We start from the raw sequence: 6,645 nt of genomic DNA on the forward strand, positions 1-6,645 counted from the left end.
GGGCTATCAGGATGCAAAGATCAGCCTCCCACCTCAGATATGCATCGCTGATCACCCCTCAAAGGAAACAAATAAATGCAGTAAATAGCAACCATGTGTCATGAAGTTATTTCATGTAACCAGGACACATTGTAGGCAGCTATACACAAATGTGCTAATTGCCACTAGAGATAGCCAACTGGACACTTCCAAATAGCATTTAGACAAACTTAAGTTCTGTACTGAAAGGCAAATGGCAATAGTGTTTGGGTTCATGATAGACTGCCAAGAACTTGCTAGCTGCCTTTATAAAGTTTCAACTTTCATTTTAAATGAAAAAAAAATTTGTCTTTAAAATATAACCCCCAGTCTAACCCAGGGAGTGGATCACATCCAGGTGTGTAACCCCAACTGGTCAACCCTTTTACATTTGAAAATGTTTCAATTAAGGAATCTGGGTTTCGTTCCTCTCTAAATAAAATGGTAGCAAATAATTGGTAAATTCAAATGTCTGCTCTGGAGTCCCTTATGCATAAATACAACAATCATTTTAATTAGCCTTAGCACTTTATTGGTAACCCATGCAAACAAGTAGGTAGCCCTGGGAGGTTTGGGGCTTTTTTCCCCCTTTTTCTTCTATTCATGATATTCCTTTTAAAACATACCACCTTATTGTATACTGCCAGTGTGTAACAGTTGTAGCTGCTTGTTGGCAGCCCAGTTAACTATGTGTTCCAGACTGTTATGTGGAAATTTATGTTGGTGCTTGGTTGCCTTTTAAAAAAACTGAGAAGTGACTGAAGCAGAGACACAAGTGTCTAGTGCCATTTGTTTTTATGCTTTTTCTCTCTTCTTCATTACTAGCAATGAGTCATATTGAAGTTGCAGAATGTGTGGACATTTGGCTGTGTGGGCTCCATTCAATTGTAGTCTGGGCAGCAAAAATGGCTGAGTAGTATCCATATGGTAGGCAGCTTGATATGCCTAGTTAAAAGGTAACAAAATTGGCAATAGAACCAGGAAAAGGAATGTGCTGGTGTAACTGTTTCAGCTCATGCATTCAATAGAAATGTCCACTTACCAGTCCTCTGGTTATTTATGTGGGAGAGGGTAACTGTCAATAGTTCTTGTGGATATACAACCAACGCCAGACTAATCTGCTCGTAACTGTTGCTAAGTCAGGGTTGTTGTGTGAGATGGAAAATTATGGGACAATAAATGGTATATGAAAAATTAGCAGGCAATTTTCTAGGCCAATCCTTACTAAAGTGATCATTTTGATGGAAGGTCACAACACATCAGAGCTTCATGAAATTTTTCTCCAACTTCTACCAATTCAATATACTCACAATAGGCCACCAGGGCTATGTATGGGTTGCATCAGAAATCAGGAATCTACTTTTACTTACACAAGTACAAGTAAACTGTTTTAGTTGGACTTTGGTCCACCATGCAAGTCTTGGGAAAAGCTGGTATGATTGGCATCATGACTCATTTGATTTGCATGTGGAAGGCAGATGAAACACTTCAAAGCTACTCAAAACAAAATTTGAATAATATGAGTGTTTAGGTTCAGCATTTGAACAACTGATGACAGGCCACAGTGCATGGCACCATGCCATAAGGGTGGGTATCCACAGCTTTGAGAAGACGTGTTGTGCAGCTGGAAGCAAAACACCTGGTATAGCATCAAGATGCCTCTCAATAAACCCTACCAGGCAAATGGTTGACTGGTCACTGCAGTAAGTGTTCTTCCTGAATTGGTCTGTGAAGCCATGGCAAGATCCATCAGCACAAACTGTGATTGTTGACACATTCTGAAAATCTGCCTCAGTGATATTAATTTAAAGAATGGATGTTTCATCTTCATTCATTAAGGCTATGTCTACATCAGAAGCATCTGTCTACAGAAGTTACTGTCAGAAGAAATGTTCCAATGAAACTTGTCAACAGATCATATCTATACATCATAACATGGAGATATACAGATCTCATAGAGCTGGAAGGGACTTTGAGAGGTAATTGGGTGCAGATCCCTTCACTCACAGCAGGACATATCACCACCCTGACAGATATTTTTTTTAATCTATTTGTCCCAGATCCCTAAATGGGCCCCTAAAGGATTGAACTTACAACCGTGGCTTTAGCAGGCTAATGTGCAAACCACTGAGTTATACCTTCCCCATAAAAACAGATTGATCTCTTGATCCACTCTGTCAACAAAAGAGCCCCTCTCCAGAGTGTCAACACAGCTTTTTTGTCGACAGTTTCTGTTGACAAAATGCACTTTGTGTGTAGATGCTCCACAAGCTTTGCTGACAAAACATCATAGCCTAAATGAACATCTCTGGCTTTATTACTCTCCATAACCACTCTTGTGCTTCCATGTTTTCTAATTTCCTTTATTTTTACAGCCATCGTCTCCATTGTCTTACCCTTTATGCCGTCATTTACATCTGTGTAAAGTGAATGTAAATTGTAAAAGGATGGTAATGTTTATACCTATAACCACAGAAGGTGCAAGGCAAGAGAACAGCATACTCTGCATGCACAAATTTACCAAAATCCAAAAGGCCACTGAAGTTAAAAGGAAGATTCCCACTGATTTAAGATTTGATCCCACTTTTGCCTTATTCCTTACTCTCAATCCAACACCAAAATAACAAAAGTGCAAATCTTGTGAAACATATGCAAAAAAGTGAATTCTTTGGCCTCATTACTTTGAGAATTTACAGGTTGTTTATATTCCTCAAGGGAAGCTACAAATCTTAGGTGTTCAATCCCCCACATTTAGAATAACACTCCAGAAACATGGCAAGTAAGTCTGATTGGGAAGTGAATATGAGTGGAAGTGGAAGTCAGAATTCTTGCATTCTTAGCAAATACCTGTATCTCCTCTAATTATATCTGAAACTTGTAAACAGGAAAATGTTTTACTGAGGTTCTGAATAATGAACTTGAAGTGGTAAATGAGAACAAAACAAAATACAAAGTAAGAAGATAGTCAACACAGCCGTAGAGTACAAAGTTTTCAACTAGCAAAAATCATGCTTCATATTACCCTCCTTGGCTATGATACTGCTTAATAAATGTGCACAAAATATTATCATTATAAGAATAAAGCCCCATCTCTGGAAGAGCTAGTCATCCATTTTGGAGCACTTGGAAGAGGGTAAAGTGATCAAGAATAGTCAACATGGATTCACCATGGGCAAGTCATGCCTGACCACTCTGATTAGCTTCTATGATGAGATAACTGGCTCTGTGGACATGTGGGAGTCAAACTTTAGCAAAACATTTGCTAGTCTCCCACAACATTCTTGCCCACACATTAAGGAAATAGGGATTGGACACATGGCCTGTAAGATGCATAGAAAGCTGGCTTGATAGACAGGCCCGACAGGAAGTGGTCAACAGCTCATTGTCTGGTTGGTGGTCAGTTTCAAGAGGAGTGCCCCAAGGATTGGTTCTAGGGCCAGTAATGTTCAGCATCTTTATTAATGACCTGGATGAGGGAATGGATCATACCTTCAACAAATTTGTAGATGAAACTAAGCCAGGGGATCAGGTAGATATATTGGAGGGTAGGGATAGGGTCCAGAATGAGCTTGACAAAGTGGAGGATTGGGCCAAAAGAAATGTGAAGAGATTCAACAAGGACAAGTGCAGAGTCCTGTACTTGGGATGGAAGAATCCCAAGCACTGTTACAGGCTGAGGACCGATAGGCTAAGTAGCAGTGCTGCAGAAAAGGACCTGAGGGTTATAGTGGATGAGAGGCTGGATATGAGTCAACAGTGTGCCGTTGTAGCCAAAAAGTCTAATGGCATATTGGGGTGAATTAGGAGAAGCATTTCCAGCAGCTCTAAAGAAGTTTTACTTGGCACTGGTGAGGTCACATCTGGAGTATTGTGTCCAGTTCTGGGCCCGCCTGAATAGAAAGGATGTGGACACATTGGAGAAGGGTCAGCAGAGGACAACAAAAATGATTAAGGGGCTGAAGCACATACCCAGTTAGGAGAAGCTGAGAGATTTGGGCTTATTTAGTTTGCAGAAGAGAAGACTGAAGGGCAATTTGATAGCAGCTTTCAACTTCCTGAAAGGGGGCTCCAAAGAGGATGGAGAGAGACTGTTAGTGGTGACAGATGGTAGAACAAGGAGCAATGGGCTGAAGTTACAGAGGGAGAGGTGTAAGTTGGATATGGAAAACTATTTTACCAGGAGGGTGGTGAAGCCCTGGAATGCATTACCAAGAGAGGTGGTGGAATCTCCATCCCTAGAGGTTTTTAAGTCCTGGCTTGACGTAGTCATGGCTGGGATGATTTTGTTGGGAATGATCCTGCTTTAGGCAGGTTGATGAACTAGATGACCTCCTGATGTCCCTTCCAGCCCTAGAATTCTATGATTCTATGATCCCCATTATTAATCATTCAATAAGGGTACTTTAGGAGTGAAGATACCCCCAAAAAAGAGAGGCACAGATGAGATATGAGTTGACCTAAAGAGATATAGTTTGCCAAATAATCTATTTCCCATCCCTCCTTCTCCCCCTTTGTTATTCCTAACAGTAAATTCTCTTTTCTTGGCTAAAAATATTTGCTTAATCACAATGAGACAATATTATTCAGGTTAAAATACTTGATGAAATATGCTGTATTTTTTCCTTTACAATACAGTAGAACCCCAATGTATGTGCATTCGACTTTCACGTATCTCAGGTTAAAGTGACTTTGAGTGGCAGGGAGCTGACACCTGGCACCGGGCTGCCAGACGCCAACTCCCCACCACTCAGAGGAGTAGAAAAACTAACCAGCTGCTGTGCTGGTCAGTTTCCCAGCTCCTGTCAGGGGTGGCAGCCAAGAGTCTGACCTTTGGCTGTTGCCCCTGAAAGGAGCAGGAAATCACTCCTGTCAGGGGCAGCAGCCTGACTCTTGCTGCCCCTGACAGAAGAGGTTTCCCTGCTCCTGTCAGGGGTGGCAGCCTTATGCACTGGTCAGTCTCCTGGCTCTAAGAAACTAATGGGAGCCGGGATCCAGGCTGCCACCTGGTTCCTGGCTCCTGCAACTCTGGGAGCCAGGAAACTGACCAGCACACCAAAGCTCATCAGTTTCCCAACTCTCACAAGCCCAGGGAAGCCATAAGCCAGGCTGCCACCTGGTTCCTGGCTTTCTGACTTGCATAAAATTTGAGTTACGTGAGGTTGGCCAGAACACAACCCTCATGTAACTCAGGGGTCTACTGTACTTCAATCTGGTTTCTTCATGGATTTCTCTTCTCTATGACTATTTATAGTCTTATTAGTCACAAGATTATCCATTACGAATCTGTGGCTCTCCCTAACCAACCATCCCCATCTCACATTCTTTTTTTTTTCTTATTTTCATACACACTTTTGCACCTGCACCTAATTTCAGGCATGATTTAGGCTATTTAGATGTATCTAATTTGCAGTCATTATCAAGGCCTTAAACATCTAGATAACCCAGTTTTCAAAATCTGGCTCTAAATATTTGCTAGGATTGTCATTCTCCTATAGATAGCTTCTGAATTTCCCAGGTTTGATCAAGGGGTCCTTTGATGAAATTCACTTGAAAACGGCAGCTAAAAGGTGCAGTAAGCAGCACATTAAAAGCTTCTGTTGTCAAAACTAGGGCTGGCAAATGATTTAAAAATTAAATTGTGATTAATCGCACAACTAAAATCAGAATACCATTGAGTCAAAGATTTTTGGATGTTCTCTACATTGTCATATACATACTGATTTAAATTACAACAAAATATAAAGTGTCTGGTTCTAAATTTATATTTATTTTCTACTGGAAGACTTACACAGTATTGTTCAGGGCAGAGGGCTGGGGTGGAGGGGTGCAGGAGTCAGGCTTGAGGATGTGGAGGGATCAGAGTAGGAAGCTGGAGGCATACAGGTGCAGGAGTCAGGGCTGGGAAGTATGGGGGGGCTCAAGGGAAGGGGTGCAGAAGTCTCTGCAGTGGTTGAGAGGTATGGGAGGGCTCTTAGGTTCAAGGCAGGAGTGGCAGTGGGTGGCTTCTCTCTGGGGCGACTGTTTGCCAGGGTGGCCATGGCAATGGGGGCCTTGCTGGCCAGTCGGCAGCTACTCTTCAGGGTAGGCTAGGGTGGCAGGTGTCATGCTGCTGCTCAGCAGCTGCTCCCCAGGTTTGGGGTGCTTGCTGCTCCCCGTGTAGTCATTGTGCATTCTAACTGTCCCCTGTGCTTGCTACAACTCCCTCTGAGATGTTGGAATGCACTTCAAGGTCTTAAACCTTGGGTTGAGTACTGTAGTTATCATTAGAAATCTCTCAGTGATACCTTATTTGTATTTTATCAAATCTGCAATGAGCGTGTTCTTTAAATGAACGTGTGTGGATCCTTAGTTGAGACTGCTATAACATGAAATATATGCCAAAGCAGAGCAGGAGACATTCAACTCTCCCTCAAGGAGTTCAGTCACAAATGTAATTAACGCATTGTCTTCTAATGAGCATTTTCTTACTCTTCAAGCCTCCATAGAGACGTCCACAAAACATCCTTTAAAGAGCTATCCATCAATTCATGAACTGTTGACTCACTCATATCTTAATCCAGCAAAGCACTTAAGTATGTGCCTAGATGTAAAGAAGCCACATAGATTATTTGCAAGCTGACAGCTACA

This window comes from Carettochelys insculpta, chromosome 1 (genome assembly GCF_033958435.1).
Source record: "Carettochelys insculpta isolate YL-2023 chromosome 1, ASM3395843v1, whole genome shotgun sequence".
NCBI lineage: Eukaryota > Metazoa > Chordata > Testudines > Carettochelyidae > Carettochelys > Carettochelys insculpta.